Consider the following 24,082-nt stretch of genomic DNA (forward strand, 5'->3'; position numbering starts at 1 on the left):
TCGTCCTCACTCTATAAAAATTCGGAAAGAATAATAGATTATTAGATTACCTTGGAACAAGAAATGTAGCTTAACATACGAAGAAAAAAGTGGCAAGCATTTAAAAAGTTTGGAGAGCTAACCTTGAAAATTGCGCATGAGTATGTCATTGTCTCATCCAGAAAGAGTGAAAAGAGTTCATTACTCTGGAAAAGAAAAAAATACAAGAAGGAAGTGATAAATCTACTGCAATTGGGTGATATAAATTATTAGATTAATTACCAGGTCATAATGACGAGATATTTCGACGAGCCTGAGTCAGGGTGTTTCGATTTGAAACATGTCCAATGAAATATTTTGCAGATGACAGATCTAGTAATGGTGTCCACCAGCCTCTAGCCACACAAAAATGACAAAACTTTAACATATGAACACAAGTTTGTGTTTCTTGATTTCAGATCAGTAAGTAAACTATTTTACCTTTTAACAGATGCTTTCAAATCTCTGTTGGCAACATATATCTGCAAAAGATATTAGGAAGCTAAGTACCGATAAATATCTATTTACAAAGATATCGAGCCATTCCCTCACCATGAAAAGATTAAGAAGACCTTCATTCTTATTAACAAAGGAGATATCCCCATGAATAAAAGCATCAGCAATCCCTATGTCAGCTCGAGTTGCAACCTGTAAGAGATTGGTTAAGTTTTTGATCACTTGTAGGGGCAAAGGAAATTTCAATTTACCTTCCAGTAGAACTGTGTATTATGAACTCTAAGAGAAACTTTGAGAGAGCATTTCTTCTCTGTTCCTTGGAAGGTGAAAATTTTGCCTCCTTCTTCCAACAAGCTGTATATTATAACATATAAATAAAGTTATTAAAAGCTCAAAAATCTTCCGAGTAATATTCTGGCATTAGCATGAATGATTTTGAAGCTATGAATAATATAATAACAAAAAGTACATATGTGTATCCTGTTTGGGATTAAAGTAATACAAGGTGAAACTATCATCACTCACATTATGCATCCTGTTTGAATGAAACTTTTGAGAAATCTAGTAACGAGGAGGCGTGCTCCAGTTTCAGGCCAGGTTGGTACCATATGCTTGGGGTTATCCAGAATACAACAATTCCTTCTAAGCATGCCATCTGCAGCAGCCACACCAGCCTGAGGAGGACAATCATCTATATAAGAACAAAAGCTGCAAAAGACTCCAAATTTGTTTTATTTTTATTAACAGAAGTAGTATATACTACCTTAAGTCCATCCTCATGGAAGCCATAGCCTGAAATATTGCAGCAAATATACATCAATAAACAGTGAAGCACAAAGCGGAAAATAAAGTTTGTGCACTAAAGGGAAGTGGAAAGAAAACTAAAATTCTCTCTGCGAAAATAGCTTGGCAGCTAGTTTAGTCCCCTAAATATCGATTTCATCAAAATAGAAACGTAATTGGGATAAACAGATTCAAATTAAACTTATAAGCTGAAATATTACAGGACTAACAGTTAGAGAAACTGGTTCACTAAATTGAACAAAGTTGAAGAGTCCAACTGTAGACTATGCACAAAAGCAGGTTACAAGGGAACAGATATCTTGAAGCAACTCTCAACACTCTGCTTAAAAAGAGATTCATACCTTGATATGCTCCACAAAACCATATTCCTCTCTTTCCTTGGATTTGATATAGCTCACATGAAGCTTTTGATGCAGCAACTGAGGGTACTGGATGACTGGTGGTCCACTTAAGCAACGTATGCTCTGGTGTGTGAGGAGGATCAGGGTTACGAGATAAGGCAGCTTTGAATCACCAAGATTCTGTAAGTTTAGACAGTTGACAATTTAAGAGAAATGACTTCCAACTGAAAACATTATCTTCTACTTTCTATACAAGGTCCTAAATCACTGTATTCCATAACACACCTGGATTATATTGAGCCAATATGTCGCACATCCTCTATTATTCGTGGTTCCAAGAAAGTTACAAGCACACCATGTTGTTGGGTTGCGAGGCAGGAATGTTTTGTCATGATGAAGGAAAACGTCACTGTCACAGAGGAATGTAGAATTTTAGAGGCAGAATGGAGGCTAACTATATTAATCTTGGCCTCCAATACAAATTTCATATTAGCTCAGAAATCTAGCAGGTTGTAGAATCTAATTGAACTTCACCAAACCACAAAATAAAGCTCCTCTGGTAACAGAAAATACAAATATATATACAACGTAAGTGATGTCGGGCTATAGATAAAAATTCAAAAAAGATAAAAAGTAGAATTAAAGAGGAATGAAATCCAAGGTATTCAAATATAGGAGTCGAAAGTACCTATAGACATACTGGAAAGCACCCAGTATTCTTGTTTCATCAAATGTTGCCTCTTTGCCTAACATTCTCAGAGAATCTGGAGCACGTACAGCGATTATGCATCCGTCATATACATCTGTGGCACCATCAATGCAATCTATGGTACAACCTGCAGCAAGGGCACTTTCATTTACAGTTAGAATCACAAGTAGTTTGTAGCGCACAGCGAACTCTTGCAAGAAGCCAAAAGATAAAATCAAGCTAGACCTTCTTCATTTGTTGTTACAGAATTTACTTCACAACTAGTTCTTATTTGGCAGCCTCTCTTTTCCAGCTCCTCCTTAACCTGCGTTTGATACTGCCATCGAATCACTCTCAAGGATGTACATGCTTAACTTAACAAATCACAGAAAATAGTAAGAACTTTGAAGTATCTATGAATGAAAAATCACCTTGTCTATATGTGATTGCCATCTTACAGTGAGCAATTGGGGGAGACAAAGAGCTACAAAGAAAGAAATAAAAGCACCCTTAGGCACAAGGGCAATAAGATGAGTAAAAGCTAAGCATTCCAATTCTGTATTTGCGTGCACCACATTTAACAATTGGCTATAATCAACACACAAAGTGTTCTAGCTACTTGAACTGTAGCTAAGAGAAAAGAACCTGCAGAAGATGTTGGTCGTGGAAGAATGAAAGAATGTAATAAGCAGAAAAGCCATTACTCGTTCCGAGGAGCAGGACCATATTGAAGCACATATTGGAGCCTGTGAAATATGTGTCAAGATTAATTTTTTGAATGAACAAAAAAGGAAAAATTTATACAAGTATCAAAATCAATAACAAGGACAAACTGCAGTGTCACACCAGATAAGCCTTCTGAAATAGCTCCGAATAGTCATGTGACTTAATAAATTGTCCTAATGTTTCATTGCGATCAATGTCAGGATTGTTGTCCAATTCTTCAAGGTAACTGCAATGCAGTGAGAAGTGTAATCGTGATGAAATAAATGAAGTGCACAAAACAGAACAATTTATTCCCTTCGAATGAACAAAGAAAACTATACATGTGCTCTAAATTTCTAATGAGATGAGTAAATTAACAGAAATGCTCAAAAATTAACATTTGTAATGAAATAAGTTATTGGTACCTTATGACATCCTGTTTGAATCTGATAATTTCTCTTATCATTTGCCAAAAATATGGATTCAGTACATTCTTCTTCTGTGCAAACAAACTAGAGAATCCATTTCGAGTACCCCATTCACAACCACGGCCTTGGTCTAAGCTCACTGAGAATGACATATCAGAAATGTTCATATCAACTCCGAGTAACTCAAAAAATCCTATCAGGTTCGAATAAGTTTCCTGTAAAATCATATGAGAGTAACACTGTTACTTATTAAATACTAGTTTCTGGACACGTGTGTTGCACGTATAGTATACACGATATAAGTTATATTAAAAACATAGTGTAATCAATAACAAAAAAAAGTACAAACTAAAATTGATGAACGTAACACTCATCCAATTTGAATGACTTCTTTGTTGAGTGATAAATGATTAGTTACTGTCGGAATTGCAAAATTGAATAACTATATTTAGTTAGATAGGTAAAATGTATAAAATGAGTTACATTTTAATGTTATTAGGTGCAAATATTTTGTCTATAAGGAAGTATTAATACTATTAAATATTTGCACCTAATAACATTAAGTATTAAGTTTCGTGATATCATATTTGAATAATGAATTGTGATACTTATACCAAATAGTAAAATAATGAATCTGAAATATTTAAACCAAAAACTTGTTATGATAAACATTTAAAACTTGTTGTTAAAATTTACAAAATGCAAATAATATATATGATTATCAAGAATTTAAAACTAATCTTAACAATTGTGCATGGAAACAAAAGCGAATTCCAATTCACGTGAAATCAAAGTATTGTAATTCTAATAATTAGCCAAATATGTCACAAAAAGGATTAATGAGTTCTTTTCAAGTAATACTTAAACTTGAATATTGCAATGATCATAAAGGTTATAGCCAGTAATCAATAGGAAGAGGAGCATCAATCAACGCGTTCAAATAACACCATTTCTTTAGATGAAATAACTATTTTGTAGAGAGTATATTATCTTTGCATCTTAAAGAATTATAATAAGAATATTATACTATGAGAATGAATTCACTAATCTCAACTATGATCAGCCTGGGAAGCTCTTATCTTTAAAGTTGATTTATCAATTTATCCTTATACTTAATTATTTATTTATAAAATAATTTTTATTTACACCATAATTTTAAAAAAAAATCTTCAATTAAATTAGTTTTCAATAACATGAATTGAATGGATGATTTGGAAGTGGAGTAATAATATAATACTTTAATTATCACATTTAATTCAATGATTTAATAAGGACTGAGGACAATCATCTTTCTTTCTTTCTCTGCTTATTTTTTGATTTATTCATTTTATATTAAAATTTTGATTATTATCATATTATATCAAGTAGAAACCTTCCAAATTAAAAATTGAATTATCAAATCACCTATTAAAAGTTAAACATCATTTTAACCTTCAAGCAACTATTATTTCAAAAAGTATAATATAAAAATATAAATACACACATTTCATACAATAAAAAGAAAAATTTTGCATTTAATAATTATTATGTAATAACCATAACTTTATATGAAACGTTGGTGATTCCAATTATTTAATTGTTACGTTAACCAATGAACAACCTTTCATTGCTACAATAAGTACAAAGAAGTTGAGAAGTTGAATTGGACTATTAATTATAATTCATTAGTAATTAATAAATGAAAGGAAATTTCAAAGGACTAGGAAAAAACATTATATAAAGGCTACTAATTTCCCATCTCCTCTTTGTCACTTTTGAGATTGAATGCAAATTATTTTATCTTTGATTTCGTTTTTTTTTATGCCCTTAGATAGTTTGATGTCAAATTAGAGTAGTTGTCATATTTAATTTTTACTACTCTTGAATTATCAGTTATAATATAATCTTCGAAGAAATCATGATCAAAATCACCATCTCTCCTCCCTATCAATTATCAGTATTACACCGTTTTTTGTGGTAGAGAGTATATTATCTTTGCATCTTAAAGAATTATAATAAGAATATTATACTATGAGAATGAATTCACTAATCTCAACTATGATCAGCCTGGAGATATCAACCCTTCCATGATCGAAAATTCTCGCTAGATCGACTCTATGGAAGATGAAAGAAATAAAATTTAATGAGTAAAATAATTTAGGAAACTTATACACATGTGACTTGACCATAATTAATTGTTGTTACACAATGTCTTTCTCACCCTCACCAAACGTTTTTGTTCCTCTAAACATGTAGTGAAGGAGAAGGTGAAAGAGATAAATAAAATTATGGCAGTAAGCATTTTCAGAAAGCATATATAGTATTTGGATTCATTGAATTTGAGGGGTTAATGAATTTTGTTATATTTTCTTATGTAAACAAAAGTTATTCAAATGAATATTTGCTTTTACTCAGATAAAATGGTAAACTAACTTTTGATTCATTATTATTATGGATATTAATTATTATTTATGAATAATAACTTTTTTTTGTTCTCACTTTTAATATATATATATATATATATATATATATATATATATATATATAAAATTAATTTACCAAGTAAGTAATTCATCATTAGTTTGTGCTAATTATAACAGAAGAAAATCAAAATTTTAACGATTGCAAGCTTCCATAGTAAGTATTTATTGAAGCAATAAATTAGCATTTAATATAATTTTATGAATATAATTTATCTGAGAATTTTTATAACTTTGCACGGTAGGAGTAACTGAGGTACACTTAAGGGTCATTTTTAACTGTTGCCAAACTTTTTGATTTCCTTTTGTCATTTAATAGGATATCATCCAATTGTACAAATATTCATTGTATCTATATGAATTCATGTCATAGATTGTGAGTTCTCCATTTTAAGAATATTAATATTATTATTAAAAATATATTAGGATATTTATTATAATTAATGTGTCTTTATATTTTTGTTCATAAATATGTAATAATAGTGTTTAATAGAAAATACAATAATTTTTATTAATATTTAATGTATATTTACATTTTTGTCCATAAATATTATGATATTATAAGGACACTTTTGTAATTCAACTTTTGACATAGAGGCTTCCCACTTATAATATAATATATGATATGATTTATCGGAGAGTAAAAATGTTAACTTTTAACATATTTAAAGTTATTTCGAGTTGGCTAAATATTCATATACTCAATTAGTTTGATATGATTTAAGCATTTAGTCACTCAAACTTCATTAGTGACTACATGAATTTGCAAATCTTATATAACATGATGATATACGTAGACATTTAAATTATAATTCAATACACACCTTATATAACAAACATTTTTCGAAATATAAGTTGGAAAAGGGCCAAAATGATACCACTAACACATCAAAAATGACTTAAATTTGTTATCGTTCCATGCACGCACTTAAGTTATGAGCACTTTAGCATTTATCAATAACGCGCATTTAAGTATAAAAATAAATGCTTACAAGTTACAACTAATTAAATGATTTGATCATTTTATAAGCTTACTCAAACACCCTCTGATCGTACTTACCCCGTTGAAGACCATAAAGCCAAGGTCAAGATCGATGTCATTGACAGTAACGGTCTTAGCATGGCCGCCTAGATAATGTTCCTTCTCATAAACCACAACTTTGACACCAGATTTTGCCAATTCATATGCAGCAACTAGTCCACTTTATCCCTGCTCCAATTACTGCTACTTTCATGTTTTTAAAATATAAGTTTCAAAGTTACAAACATTAAGAGTTTGATGAAATATTGGTGTATTGAGGCATAAATTTATAATGTATAAGAAATGATGTGAATTGTGATAGAGTACTAGCACTCGCTATAATGTCACCTACCAATATCAACTTATCCAAGTTCATAATTAAAACATTTTTTTTAAAATCCAGGATAACCTGCAATCGTTACAACCTCTGCAACAGCCTCTGCCTTTCGGGTGAGCACTTTGTGTGCACTGGATAAACCCCTCACTGTGTAATAGCTGCAAACCACACAAGATGTAAACCACACTAGGCAAGCTCTATGCGACAGACTCAACTCAGAAGACATTGAAGGGGGATCGATCCCGGGTCGGATAACCACCCTCCAAACCAACTGAGCCATCTCGAAAGACTCATAATTAAAATGTAATGACCCAGAAGGCATTTTTAATAATTTCAAAGTATTCGTTGACTTTAGTTAATTAGTTGATGGGTAATTATGAATAATTGACTTAATTGATAGTTAATGGACTAAAATGATCATTTATTTAAGACCCTATACCATTTGTACCATATAATTAAATTAAATTATTGAAATTTACCACCTTTTCACTTTGAATTATACCTAATTATTTTATTTAGAAACAAAAAGGAGATAGGGAACAACGAAGGAGACGTTAGGCGGCGGATAAGAAACAATTTGAAACTTGTGATATTTATATACTTAATGCTTGAAAAATGTTCACTGTTAATATTATTATTATTATTTAATGAAAGTTGATAGGTATTTGGAAATTTAGGAAATCATTAGAATCATGAAGAAGGGCAAGATTTTGATAGTGGGGTCATGATTCGCCGCCACTGAATTTGCATTTTGGTAAAAGTGGCATCGAAATTAATACTTCCTCCGTCCCATTTTATGTGGCACCATTTCTTTTTTGGTTAGTCCCAAAAAGAATGTCACATTTCCTTATATGGTAAATATTTAAAGGTACAATTCCTCTTTTATCTTATTGGTCCCATTTAATCTTAAAATAATACTCCAATACATTTATGAGGAGAGAAAAAAGTGAATCTACTTTTTAAAGGGTAATTTGGTAAACATTTCAAAGTCTTCATTTATTTCTTAAACTCCGTGCCTGGTCAAATGTTGCCACATAAAATGGGACGGAGGGAGTAATATTAATCGGTTATTATATTATAAATTCAGTTTTTAATATATTGAGATATGTAATTAATTATTAGGTGTATAATATTTTGTGAATAACATTTGAATTAGGATATTGGGAAAACTGAATTTAACCCTAGACTTGAAACTTGGATAATATGATAGTTGAAATGTTAATTGGCATCAAGATTTACAAACTTGATTATATTGGGTGAATTTTTGGGTCAAGGCTAAACACATAGTAATATGAGTGTTGTTTGTTTTGAAGTCTTATTGTGATTATTGATTTGAATAGATTGTATTGATTTGAAAGTACAACGAAAGAGGAAGGCTCAAGTACCGGAGTGATTGCTTGATTGTTTGAGGTAAGTGGATTTCTAAACCCTTATTAAGTGTATGAAATTCATGTATTTCCTTGTAATATGTGTTTGGGGGGTAATGAGACTTGGTGATGGGTTGACTTGTCCACATTGATTAATTCTAATGATGAAAAGGGGTAATAAAAGGCAATGTGATTAATTGTTTGTGTGTGATGTGTTGAGAATGGTTTGAAAGGCTTGTTGAATCATTGTTGATGTTGTATCATGATTGTGTTGTTGTGAATTGTGCAATGTTATGAAAATGGTCCATCTCCTCATTTTTGTGTGAACATGTCATTTGCATGGTTCTGAGACATGGTTGTGACAAGTGTTGTGTGAATTGAGAAAGAATAAGAAATTAAAGAGGATGTACCATTTCGAGGGACATATTGCGCGCCGTACTATATTTCGAGGGACGTATCGCGGCCGCGATGGTTACTATTATCGTGGGTCATATCGCGCGCCGCGATGGATGCATGGACAGTTATGTTCCCCATGGGTCCCCGACTAAGAGATAGCGGGTGTGTGTCACTAGGTCAGACATGCATCACTATAATTGACATTGTTCCATTGCATCACATATTTATCATTAGTGAACTTGATATTGTGTTTTTGGTGATCTTGTGAGTGCCTTTCTGTGGAACTTTGATTGATGAATATTGAGCTTGTTGTTGAGGATATGTAATTGTTAGAGTGTTGTTGTTGAGCTGTGTGCTATGTGAATTGTGAACTGTTAGGTTGAGCTGGTTTAAAGCAGATTGTAGTTGTGGAGGTTGTAATTGATGAATATTGAGCTTGTTGTTGAGTATATGTGATTGTTAGAATGTAGTTGTTGAGATATGTGCTTGTAAATTGTGAATTGTTAGGTTGTGCTAATTTTATGCAGGTTGTAGTTGTGGAGGTTTGGTTGGGGTGTAAGACGTACCCGTATTCTATCCCCTTAACTTGTGTTTAGAGGTTTACTTGCTGAGTACCGTGTGGTTTGGTACTCACCCCTTGCTACTACATTTTTCTGTAGGTTACTAGCCCAGACCTTTGTGATATTTTCTCTTCTCCTTGTCTGAGGCTTCTTGTGGAGGTTTGTGAGGTAGCTGCTTTGTCATTTCAGCGGACCTTCTTTCTCCTTAATTATGATCTTGTTCTATTCTAGAAACAATGTCATTTGAAACATGTATTTTCTTTCAACTTTGTTATAACACATTAGAGGCCTGTACACGTAACAACCAGATTTTGGGGATATTTTTGAGTTGATTATGAAATTTCCGCATTTTATTGTAATTGTTGAGTTTTAGGCTGGCTTGTCTTGGTGGGATAAGACGAGTGCTACCACGTTCATTTTGAAAACAAACTTTGATCCATATTCCATTATATCTATGTCAGTTTAAATAATACTCAAAGTCGATGTATTAAAAATATTTGAACGTTATTTTAAAGAAATAAACTTTAGATCAGTAAAACGTGTTTTTTTTTTTAAAAAAAAAAAAGACAAGATGAAAAATCAATAATCATTAAATATGAAAATATAATAATTAAATTAAGAAAAATAAATATTTCTAAAGTAAGCCTATGATGTAATTTTCTTATCCACGACCACTTGTGAATGAATAATAGTTAATTTCTTTTGAGACTACCTATTGTTCGGCTTGCCGCTTGCCTAGCTTTTCATTCAATGAAAAGGCACAAGCAAAATAATAATAAAAATACCAATTAATCGTACTCTTTTAATATTTGTATACATGTTCTTATCCACGACCAGTTGTGAATGCATAATATTTAAAGACATCTTCTTGAGATAAATTATTTTATGCGGGACCGATCTAAATATATATATATTCCATTCGTTTTATTTATATGTCATTTTTATTAAAAATAGATAATATTTAATATTTATTATTTCACAAAATTAATGCATAAATAACACTATTACTCTTATTTTATGCTTGTGAATCATTGGTCTTGGGCAGAAATGCTTACCAAGAAGTGCAGCGTCGGTGAAAAGGATTAGCTAAGAGTAGGGTAGCTGTGCTTATTATTTTATTTGAATTGGGTCCACTTATGGATCAGGTCTTGTTCTTTTTAGTTTTGTGTACATATTGATTTTAATAAAATGATCCTAGTATCAAAAATTTGCTTTAATATATATATATTAAAGGAGAAACATATAGAAGGTGATGTGATACCTCTCTATGATCTCCATTGCGATTTATTTTTTTTCCCTCCTTTTTTGGTCCTTTTTCATATTTAAAATAATTATTTTATTGTGAAAGTATCATTTAATTTATTATAAATACATATTATATTAATGAAGGAACATTTATATAAAACAAAGACTCTTCACATGTCAATTTATAAGAAATATTTTTTTATTTTATTTATTATATATAAAAAAAAGGACAATTATTATTCCTCCATTTATTTTATTCTTTAATGTACAAAATTGAAGAGGTGATGTGACACCTCTTTATGGCCACTATTAATATTTATCTTTTTTGTCATTTATTTGACATTTATAATATTTTTCTGATTAAAATTAAATATATTCATGGAAGTATAAAAGATTATTTATTGGAATTAAATGCTCAATTTTTAAATTATACGTTTTCCCAAACTTTTAGACTTCTCTTACATCTTCTGTTCATTTCTGCAGGGAAATTGTAACAATTGAATTAAAAATAAGAGTTAAATGTTAGTAGTAATAATAATGATTGCAATTAAAATAATTAAAAGCTATATAATGAAAACCAACAGTTACTAATAATAGAGAGGTGTAAGGTAATGAAAAGTCATGAGGCAACTAAGAATTACGCCTATAAATTTATGAGAATGGCAAAGATTCAATGAAATGACTACAAAGTTTTCTTCCCACTTGATGAGGTATGTTGAGTGACTAGCAAATTTCTCTTGTTACTTTTTTCTTTTACCTTATTATTTATTTTCGAAGTATATCATAGTTTTATTTTTATGTAGAAGCAAATAGTATTTTGATTATATATATTTAGATTGCTTTGAATAGTGATATAATTTCTTGACAATTCTCATATGTCTACCCTTTAGAGAATATTAAATTTGATTATATGAGATTTTGTGGCATGTTATATAACAATTATTTCGCTATTGATTTGATGATTTTTTTTTTTTTTTTTTTAATGATGTTCAACATGTTTAGGCACTCATTAATGGACAACTAAATTGTAGGGGTGAACACCTTATACTTGACCTATCATACTTCAAAAGGTATGATACTTCATAGTAATTTTTTCCATTTCTGTAAAAGCTAAATTTTTAATTAATTAAAATATTTCATTAGCCTTTCTTTCTATTACTTTTGTCAAACATTCTAAATATTGAGGATTTGCTCTAGAATTTTATTTTTTTTACAATTTTTTTTATTTCTCTATTATTATTGTAAAATAATAAATATGTCAATTAACCATTCATTAATATTATTTAATAATTTAAAACTTGATAGTCTTTATTTACATTACTCCCATAATTTTTTATTATCATAACCCCAAAAATAATTAATAGTCATTATATTATTTCGGTATTCATATTGTAGTTCTATAAATAAAGACATGGTAAAATTGTAGAAATTATTACATTATAAGTCTCTCAAGATATTATATTTTTGATAAGTAATTCTTATGTTCATGTTTTAGTTTGACTTAAATAGTAAAATGAAGGCTATTGAATGATGATCGACCTGTGGGAATGAATCTTGACAAGAGTTAGGAAAATTGTACATTGATTTCATATTTTTTTTCTTCAATTTTTTAAATAATTAAGATCATAATAATGATGTACATTATTTATTATTTATCTTAGGTTCTATCCATAATTTTCTTTGTTTTATATTTTATACAATTTTTTTTTTATTGTTGTAAGTTTATAAAAAAAAATTTGGTTCAATTAAACAACTTATGACATTGTTTGGAGTCATGGGACTACTAATCAAACGTTTATCTTTATGAAATCAATTATACGTCTGAATATATATATATATATATATATATATATATATATAATATACACGTACATATTATAAATATTTCTTCTATTTATATTATATTTTAATAAAATTATTGACATCTTATCATCTTTTTTTAATCGCGCGAAGCGCGGATAAGTTCACTAGTTAAATAATAAAAATAAATAAATCCATGTTCATTGATTGAAAACTTGACTTCAAAAAACCAATAAATAATGATAGAATAGTAAACTTACTTAGTTTCTTAATGAACATGAAATCTAAAATAGTGACATATAAATAGGAACGGAGGGAGTATATCGTAATTCTCTATTTGTATCATACAAATACAGAATTAAGATATACTCCCTTTGTTTCCTTTTATAAGTCATCGTTACTATAAATAGTTGGTCCATAATATTTTTCATTTCATAAAAATAATGCATAAATTATAATATTCTTCCTATTTTACCCTTCTGAGTTATTATCCTTGAAAATATATATTTGATCAACCTAGAAAAACAAAGTGAATAATTCATGTTCATTTGTCAAATTAATTAATCCAAAATAAATTAGTTCAAATTCATTGATTGAAAAGTTGACTTCAAATTTTTTTTAATAAGGGTAGAATAGTAAACTTACTTAATTTATTAATGCACATAAAATAAAAAATAGTGACATATAAATAAAAACAGAGGGAGTATCATATTATATTGTATTAATGAATATAAAATTTGAATAAATTATATTATTTTTAACAGGCCGTAGGAGAAGGAATCTTTTTCCCGATCAATGAAATGAAAAGGAGTGAGTAGAAAAGAAACTCAAAATTATGTAAAAAGTACTATGAATTATAATAATTAATAATTTAAATATTTTTAAAAAATATATAAAATTTGTTGGGCTCTCAAAATTTTATGTATGCCACATAAATTGGGACAGAGAAAATAACATATATTATTTAAAATAACGTAAAAATATTATAAATTACAATAATTAACAACTTCAAATATTTTTAAGAATGTAAATATATATATATATATATATATATATATATATTGATTGATTGATTTTCAAAATTCTATCTGTGCTACATAAATTGAAACGAAAAAATAATTTATATTGGGCCCGTGCTGGCACGGGCTCGTGTATCTAGTTATTTTATAAATTTTTAAAGTGTTAAATCACGAAAAAGATATGCATCAAAATACTTTTTACTATTAGATTTACTTAAATAGTGAATATTCTTTATAAAATTTCATGAAAAACTTTAATGTTATGAGACAAAAAAATTTAATTCAATATTGACGACGTGATTGAAATTAAATGAGAGATAGGATTAAGGAATAGTAAGAAAAATGAAAAAAGTTAGCAAACTAAAGCGATTAATTATAATTAGGAATTACCAACACTTTACAAAAATATTATTAATTTATTATTATGTAATTTAGGGGGTGACAACAAGTAAGTATACAAAAGGTCGCTGCTAAAAATATTTCTAAGTATTAGAAACGACTTTGTACTGATAAACATATTTATTTACAAAAATACTCTTCACAATTATGGTGAAAAAGATTAATTTTTTTTTTGAGGTCTTTAACAATGCTAATGCATGCATTAAAATCTCTTGCATTACTCAAGGATATTGCTGGAGTTGTAGAGACCTTCAAATTTCCGTAGGCATTTTGATACATTCTATGTATATTAAGTTAAGAACACAAAATTATAAAGTCTTCTTTACTTTTTTAAACAACACTATTCAGACATGATTAAAACAACACTATTAATCATACATGCTTAATTTTTTATTTTTTTTTATGTATATATAGTAGATGTGAAATTCCCTTTGACTTCTTTGTATATTTATTTCTTCATATGTATATATACCGTACAAGAAAGTAATCACATATTTCAGCATGAACCAATGGAATATACCTGATAATCTCCTAACGTGTGCGTTTTGAATCCAGCAGCACAGTAGTCAAAGTAGTACTCCCATCACCCATGTCCTGATGAACTTGTCGTCGAATTCCAAAGCATGAATTTGGCTAGTCAAAAAGTTATTAAAGATAGTCTGTTACTTTAGAACAAGGTACAAAATGATTCATAAAGGAAACATGTTAACACAATATGTTGTTGTTGTTGTTGTTACCTTTGTTTTTCTAGGAAGTTTTTCCGCCAGCATCTCAGCGTTTGATAGTAATGGATTCCTATGTCTTCTAGGTGCTCGACACTGCATTTGTATCATTTGTCAAATGGCCTTTAAATAAGACATACTATGCTTGTGTCAAATGACAAAATCAACTCTTTGTTTACCAAAGTCTAGATGCAGCAGACATGGCTGATGTTACTCGACTTAGTGCAGGTAAGGATCCACCGGGGAATATATACTTTTTTATGAAGTCTGAACTCTGCCTGTATTCGTCATACCTCTCGTCTGGTATTGAAATGAACTAAGGAAAGCCAACGTTCGTGAAAAGAATAGTGAAGGAAATTGAAGGGAAAACATGAACAACGTGGAATGTGTATTCATTACCTGCAAAACAAGAATGCCATCTTCTGCTAGTGCAGATTCACAACAAGTAAAGAATTCCTCCATAAACTCGTGACCAACAGATTCTAGCATCTCGCTGAAAATGATCATTAGTACAATTATCATGCTGGCTTGACTTGTAATAAAGTAAATTGAAATTACATAATTTAGGTATGCAACGACTTACCATGATTAATCCTGTTATATAATCCTGTGAATGCATTTCATCACATTCAGTTAGTACTAATCAAAATTCTCCGAAATTGGTTCCAATGTATCATCTGTTATTTGAAGTTATGTACCTGAAAACCTGCTTGCTGAACTCTTAACTTTGCATACTTCAGTTGCTGCTCAGAGAGATTTATACTAGTATATTTATATCCCGTTTTCTTAACAAATTCCACAGCTAAACTTCCCCAACCACATCCGATCTCTAAGATGTGATGTTCCTTCTTAACTTTTGCCTAAAAAGACCAGAATCAGAATCAAGTGAGCCTCGAGCTTTATGTAGAAATGAGGGAGTATTTACTTTGTTGACAGCTTACCTTTTCGATGAGAAGAGAAATCTTCCTCTCCTGTGCAACTTTCAGGTCTTCCTCTTCACTCTAAACAATCACAGAAGGAAAAAGATTACCTTCATGAATGAGATTAAAAAACAGAAAATGAATCTTTGAGTTCTTACCGTAAATATTTCACATGAATATGTCATTGTCTCGTCTAGAAACAGCGAGAAGAGCTCATTACTCTGAAAAAAATGATCAATATACTTATCAGCCTATATAAGATGACAACGTTACAAGAAAACAGCAGAAAGTGACTAACTGTACAAGTTATTTACCAGGTCATAGTGATGAGAGATGTTCCTACGAGCCTGAGTCAGGGTGTTCTGATTTGAAACACATCGGATGAAGTACTTTGCAGATGACACTGAAGCTGTAAAAAGAAGTGGTGTCCACCATCCTCTGGAGATACAGGTAACGAAAAAAACTTTTAACGTGTCAACGGAAGTTGTAATGTCCTGATTACAGTTTCTGTTAACTATTTACCTTTTCTTACTAGACCTTGTGACGGATGCTTTCAAATATCTGTTGTTAACAAAAATCTATAAAAGAATTCAGGATGCCAAGTACCAAAAAAAATCTATTGACATAGAAATAGTCATTTTCTCACCATGAAAAGATTAAGAAGACCGTCATTCTTATCAATAAAAGAGAAGTCTCCATGAATAAAAGCATCAGCAAGACCTAAGTCACCTTGAGTTGCAACCCGTAAGTGATTAGTTTATGTCAAAGAATTTATCCTTCCTTTACATTTTTCTTCTTTAGTTGCTCGATGAATACGAGAGACAGAAAAAAAAACCTAACTCTAGTTACCTTCCAGTAAAATTGTGGACTATGAACTCTAAGAAAAACTTTGAGAGAGCATTTTTTCTCTATTCCTTCAAATGTGAACATTGTACCTCCTTCTTCTAACAGGCTGATCACAGAAAAATATTAGTCTAAAAACAACGTATGCAAGATTCGTTTATGTTGTTTAAGTATATAAGAGCATACTTTCTCATTAAAGTAGTTTTGCCGAAACTGGATGTATAGAAATACCATGTTGTTAAGCATTTTGGACTATACAAAATGAAACTGTTATAACTCACATTAAGCATCCTGTAGCAATGAAACTCTTGAGAAATTTAGTAACGAGGAGGCGTGCTCCTGTTTCTGGCCAGGTAGGTACCATCTGTTTGGGATTTTTCAGGATACTAAAGTTTTTCTTAAGTAGTCCTTGTGCAGCAATAGTACCTGCCTGAGAAGCAGCATAAAAAACAGATTATTGTCCACACATTGTATCGTGTATTCTTGTTCATGGATTTCATTTCTCCTTCAAGTTGAAGTGTGGTACGCTTGTTGGAAGGATATATATAGTACTACCTTTAGTCCATCCTCATGGAAGCCATAGCCTGAAAGTAGTATTGCAATTTTACATCAATGAGTTGTGAAAGAACGAAGCAGCTATAAAATTCGTGCACTAAAGGAAGCAAAGATAAGAGAATCAGGACAATTTTATGAAAGTACCTTGATATGCTCCACAAAACCATATTCCTCTCTTGCCTTGGATTTGATAAAGCTCAGATGAAGCTCTGGATGCAGCAACTGAGGGTACTGGGTGACTGGTGGTCCACTTAAGCAACATATGCTCTGGTGTGTGAGGAGGATTAAGAGTTACACAATAAGGCCTCTCTGTCTCACCAAGGTTCTGTTGGTTTACACATTCCAAAGATATGAAGACTTCCTTATTGAAAACATTATAGAAAGGAGAGGCATCATATACCTGGATTAATATTGAGCCAATATGTCACGCATACTCTATCGTTCATGTTCTAAGAAAATTCCATGAGCTCCACGCTGCTGGGTTGCGAGGCAGGAGAGTTTTGTCACAATGAAGGAAAATATCACTGTCCCAGAGGAATAGAAAATGAGTGTGCATGTTGACATTATAAATCGTCGCAACACTATGGTTCAAAACACCAACTAACTTCTTTCATCATTCAATGCGCATTCTTCAATAATCTCATTGTAACAGATACTACTATCTAACATGAACATACTTTTATATGTTCATTTCTGAGAGGAAGATAAACCATGCATTTCACCGATATCAGCCTAAATGATGAACTTTTCGGAAAAGAAAATAAAGAGGAATGAGAAAATTCAGTTCAAAAAGTTTAAATAATAGGCGCGAAAAGGACCTGTAAACATATTGAAAAGCACCCAATATTCTTGTTTCATCATATGTTGCCTCTTTTCCTAACATTCTCAGTGTGTCAGGTGCATGTGCAGCCATTATGCATCCGTTGTATACTTCTTTGGAACCATCAGTGCAAGCTACAGTACAACCTGCACTCGCTCTCTCTTTTACAGTTAGAATCGCGACTAGTTTCTAACTATGGGAAGACTTTTCTTAGGTACACCAAATGAACTTTATGGAAACAAGGACAGGAAACTTTCACATAAATGCATTAGCAGACATGGAGAAAATAGAGGGATTTAAAATGCTAAAACCAAACCGGACCTTCTTCATTCGTTGTTACAGAATTGACTTCACAACCCATTCTTATATGGCACCCTCTCTTCTGCAACTCCTCCTTAACCTGGTTTTTTTACCAGTCAAATAACCAGAATGATGATAGAAGCTTAACAAATCATTCAAGAAAATGAAAATTTGTACTTCCTTGAAGATTTCTTCTCTGAAATTAGTAACAACTTTGAGGTACTTATAGAATAAAAGTACCACCTTGTTTACATATGCATGTGATCGCCATCTAACAGTGAGCCATTGAGGGCAACCAGATATCTGTAAAGAAAATACGGAAGCACTCTTTATTACAAGGACAACAAAATGATATAGAGAAGTATTCAGATTCAGTATCTTCTATGAACCATATTTAGTGATTGGCTATAAGTCATGCATGAAATATGCTCATTGAATAGTATGTATGAGAATTCTACCTGCAGAAGATGGTGGTTGCGACAAAACGAAAGAATGGTATAAGCAGAAAAGCCCATTACTCCTTCCGAGGGGCAGGACCAAATCAAAGTGCATATTGGAACCTGTGAAACATATGTGTGAATTGCTTGTTGCAAGATTAATATTTTGAATGAACAAAATTGCCTATACACGTGGTAAAATCAAGAACTATGACAGAAGAGCAGTCTCACCAGATAAGCTTTCTGAAATAACTCCGAATAGCCATGTGATTGAATAAAATGTCCCAACGTTTCATTGCGATCAATTTGGTAAATTTCCATCATCATATACACCATCTTCAAATGAACAATAAAGACTCTGCGCTCTAAATTTCTAATGAGATCAGTAAATCAACAAATTGCTCAAACAATAATAGATCACATGAAATGTAATTGATAACTGGTATGAAGTCACATATATAAAGATAAATAAGTTATTGGTACCTTGTGACGTCCTGCTTGAATTTGCTAATTTCTCTCATCATTTGCCAAAAATACAGATTGAAGACATTCTTCTTCTGTGCAAACAAACTAGAGAATTTCGAGTACCCCATTCACAACCACGGCCTTGGTCTAAGCTCACTGAGAAAGACATATCAGAGATCTCCACATCAACTCCAAGGAGCTCAAAAAATTCCATCAGGTTTGGATAAGTTACCTGTCAAATACAGCATCCAAATGATGGGGTGAAAACAACTCTAACTACAAACGTTTCATTCAACAACACCAATGATTTTACCCATAGAAACTCTAAATGATGGTTTGCCACTATCTAGTTCACTACTAAGAATAGATCAAAACTGAAGATGATTTCAAATCAGTAACCTAATAATTATTATCTCGGAAAATCACTTTCTTTGTTTTAGAAAATTGGAATCAAGAAGAAAGGTGACTTTCTGAAATAATAACTATCATAACTGAGTTTAACATTGATCATATAGTACTTTTTTAGGTTTCTTTTATGACACAACAATATGTGTAAGAACTTTAAATCTCAGGCCTAACTGCCAAGGCATAATAACTTTTGGACTTTAACATGAAAAGTGTCTCGACAGTTGAAATTCTGAATCCGCCCTTTAACATTGACTAGAGCATTTTTACCAAACGCATAATTAAGCTAAAAATACTTATAAAATACCCGATTGAATACTATAAAACCAACGTCAAGATTGACGCCGTCAACGGTGACAGTCTTAGCATGGCCGCTGAGATAATTTTCCTTCTCATAAATTACAACTTTGACCCCTGATTTTGCCAATTCATATGCAGCAATTAGTCCACTTATCCCCGCCCCTACCACTGCTACTTCCATTTTTTTGTCACTTTAGCTTCAATATTGCAACTGCAATAACAATGAAGATCAGAAGAGGTCATTAAATAGGAGTGGGGGTTGGGGGCATTGGTTGGTAAACTTGAAATGTCATGAAACTATTATTTTTCATATGTACGTCCATCAGGAAAGTCATATTTCTCATTTATAAAAAAACTTATTTTCCTATAGTTTTTTTTCTTCCCTATAGTTAACCAACCAAAATGAAAAAATTGAAAAATATTGTCATACCAAAAGCACACCCATATATAATACAAGTATTTTTCTTAATTTCCCTACTTTTCAAGAACTGAATGAGACTAGAGGCAGGGTTAGAGAAGCTAAAGGGGGTTTATGTAACATCTCGCAATTTGAAATGGCTAGGAGGAAGCTAAGAACTGGAGATATTCAATTTTTGGAAATAATGAAATCTGGAAAATTTGTTAAGTTAAGAAAAAGTTGAGTTTTGGTCAATTTCAAATGGCCATAACTTCTAGCTCAGGATGAGCTAGAGGAACTTCCAGATATGGTAGGAAATATCTTGGAATTATCTTTCCAATGCCGCCAAGTTTATGCGATTCTGAGTTCGTATGAGTAAGTTATGTCCTTTGGAAGTTGGGCTGTTGGATTAAGGAAAGTCCAAATCCGGATTTTTGAAGGGTAGTTTGGTCTTTTCCTTACCCTTTTATTTTAATTTGTTTTTGGTGATTACTTAGGGGTCTAAACTGAACTTAGTCAGTTTACGCTTTTAGAAAAGAGTTAGGGTTTTGAGAGAAGAGGAAAGAAGAGGAGAAAAGAGGAGAAAGGAGAAGAACGTTCAAGTTTCGTCAAGATTGTCGAGTTTGGCTTGTGGTTTTCGTCGGGGGTGATCCCTACAAGGTATGTGAGTCTCTCATAGCATTGGGTTCATTCACCCACGTGCCAAACATGTTTAGTTCAGCGAGATTTTTCCTAAAAGAGTTTGAAAGTTGATGTTCTTGACATGTATTCTTGAATTTGAATGTTGTTCTTGAATTGGGATGAATTGAGGAGTTTCTGAGATCTTTACGTTAAGTTTTAGGGTTGTATTGAGTTAGGTTCTTGAATACATATGCTGGGTATCGGATCTAAAATGAATTTGAGTGCTATAATTGAGTTTAGGCGATTTGGGGCTGGAAAACAAAGAAGGAAAAGTCGAGCAGGTTCTGGCGCGCAGGTCCGCGTTGCGGACTTGCTCCCCATGTGAAGAAAAATTGTCTCCGCGTCGCGGTTAGGACGTGGACTCCTCTGTCTCATAAATTAATTTCGCGAGCATTTATTCAGAAATGTCTCCGCATCGCGGACTTGTTCCAAGACGGTGATTTCGTAACTTTTCTCAGGTTTAGCTATTCGAAGTCATTTCCTAATCATCATGAGATCTTTCCAATCACAAATCTTAATCCTTGAATCCATAATTCAATTCAAAGATCAGTTAAGAGTCAAGTCAAGATTAATTAAGAGTCAAGTCAAGAGCAGTTAAAATCAAAGTCAAGAGAAGTCAAGAGTCAAGTTAATAGAAGTTCATAAAGTTTTCCAAAAGTCTTTTGCAAACGTTTTAACCTTGTTTTAAGACTTAAGTTTTGAGTTCAGTAAAGAGTAAAGTTGAAGTCCATTTCTTCAAAAGTATATGGGGACTAAGTATTCCCAAAGAGATTTAAAATGTTTTCATATTTAAATAAGAACGGAAACTGAGATTTCCAAAGAGCCTTCGGGCTAGTTTTCAGAAAAGAGTAATTGCTTTCTAAATGAAGCAAGAGAGGAAACTGAGATTTCCAAGATAGTCTTTGAGCTAAGTTTTTTAGCACTAATCTCAAATCACACAAAGAAGAATGTTTTTAAAATATAAAAAGCTAGTATCATATTTTGGGAGTAAAATTGAGCACCGATATAGGGGAGCGTTCAGAGAACCCACAACCCCCATAAACCATGTAGCCATCATGGGCAGAAAAGGGTCATATTTTTTAGATGAATCTTTTTCGCATAGACTAGTGGATCCACTTAGTAGTTCAAGTCATATACGGGGCAAGGTGTAGGATGGCTCGGGCAGCATGGGGCTAATAACGTTGTATCATCACTATAACTATTAAGTGATGGTTGTCGGTTAGAGAAACTCCCACAACAGTAATTGCATGGTTCCTCAAGGGGTTCTACTTAGTATGGATGGGGGTATGAGACTTCATTCATGCATTGCACAAGTAGACTTTGAGAGGGATCATGACATGTCTTTTATGATTTTATGATTATGCGTTGACATCATGTTTTAAACAGTTTTCTTTTTCTTTATATTGCACTTTTTTTAAACTGCTTTATAATGAAATGAGTTTAGTTGAGTATTCATGAGTTGAGAAGAGCCAAGGTATGTGTTTCTTTCAGAGTCTCTTTCAAGCCTATGTTATGTTTGGCATTCTAACTCGCATACTCGTACATTCAATGTACTGATGCCAGTTGGCCTGCATCGTTTCATGATGCAGACGTAGGTAACTAGGATCGGCATTCCGACGCATCCTTGATCCAGTGAGTAGTTCAGAGTCAGTTGGTGAGCCTCTTTGCATTCCGGAGGATCCATTTCATTGTTTTCTAGTTTAGTTCATTAGGATATTGTGGGGTTTGTCCTAGCATCCATCTCAGTTGTTATTAGAGGCTTCATAGACAGTCAGATGTTAGTCCTTTGAGTCTTTTCATTATCATTTCTTATTGTTAAGACTTGGGTTGTGTAACATCCGACAATTTAAAAATGAATATGAAGAAGCTTGAAATTTGGAAATAGTCATTTTTGGAAAAATTTAAAATCTGGAAAATTTGGCTAAGTGTGGAAATCAGTGAGTTTTTGGCCAACTTTGAGCAGTCATAACTCCTAGATCAGGATGATTTATGAGTAGTTCCAGTTATGGTTTCGAAGCTTGTGGAACGATCTTTCCAACGCCACTGAGTTTGCTCGATTCCGAGTTCGTATGAGCGAGTTATGATCTTTGAAAGTTGGGCAGTTGGCAGGGATTCCGTTCCGGAAATTTAAGGGCATTTTGGTCTTTTCACAAATAATTTCTTTTGAGCTTATATTGTTGTATTAGGCTGATATTTGGATCATTTTGTCCCATTTTGAAAGAGAAAGAGTTAGGGTTCAAGAGAAGAAGAAGAGAAGAAGGAGAAGAAGAAGAGAAGAAAGAGGAGATCAACAAGATTTGTCAAGATCATTGTGGATTTTCGTCGGGGGTGATCCCTATCAAGGTATGTGAGTCTTTAGTGTGGGTTTATCCTTTCCCCCCACATACCAAGCTCGTTTTTATGATTTGAGAAGAGATTGGATTTGTTGTTGAAGTTGTTGAAGTTGTTAGTTGTTGTTGATGTTGTTAGTTGTGTTGTTGAAGTTATTGTTGGTTGTGGGACAGGATTGGGCTGTGTATTTGAGTTGTGACCTATTGTATATTGAGGGATTTTATGATCCTTAGTGTTGGTTGGTTCATACCCCCACACACCAACTCGTTTTTAATTCCAAGAGAAGATTTATTGGTTGTTGAAGTTGTAGTGGTGTTGTGTTGAAGTTCTTGCTGATTTAGTACAGATTTCTGGCTGTGATTTTTGAGTTGAATCTATTGTATAATAAGGGTCTTTATGATTCTAAGTGTTGCTGCTGAAACCTTGAGGTTGAGAGGGTTTAGAATTGGAAAGAAACAAGGGGAAAAAAGTCGGATTTTTGGGGAAAAAGGGGCTGGGCTGTTGCACCTCTCCTAGTGCCAAGGACACCAATCCTTCCCTTTCATTCACCATTTCTTTTTTTATACATGTTCCTAGGTATTATACCTATGTTTCCTAGTTGTTTCCAACACTCCAAGGTACTTCCAAAAGTCAAGTAAAACTACAAGTCAAGTGAAGTTAGTTTCCAAGTCAAGTGAAGTTAGTTTCCAATTCAAGTGAAGTTAGTTTCCAAGTCAAGTGAAGTCAAGCTTAGAAGTAAGTAAGTCAAAGCAAGTCTTTAAGGTTTTCCAAGAGTCTTCATTGAGCGTTTTAACTTCATTCTAAGGCTCAAGTTCCAAGTTTAAGTATTGAGTTTCAAGTCAAGTCAAAAGTTAAGAGTTTCA

General features: G+C 32.1%; 2 pseudogenes; both read right to left on the minus strand.

Annotated features, from left to right (window-relative positions):
- Positions 1 to 7,134, minus strand: part of LOC125825669 (uncharacterized) — a 9,947-nt pseudogene extending 2,813 nt beyond the window's left edge.
- A 7,405-nt stretch (positions 7,135 to 14,539) lies between these two features.
- Positions 14,540 to 19,991, minus strand: LOC125825671 (uncharacterized; annotated as a pseudogene).
- Positions 19,992 to 24,082: the final 4,091 nt, after the last annotated feature.

The sequence above is a fragment of the Solanum verrucosum genome, unplaced genomic scaffold (genome assembly GCF_900185275.1).
Source record: "Solanum verrucosum unplaced genomic scaffold, falcon-dt-bn FXZP01000298.1, whole genome shotgun sequence".
Classification (NCBI taxonomy): Eukaryota; Viridiplantae; Streptophyta; class Magnoliopsida; order Solanales; family Solanaceae; genus Solanum; species Solanum verrucosum.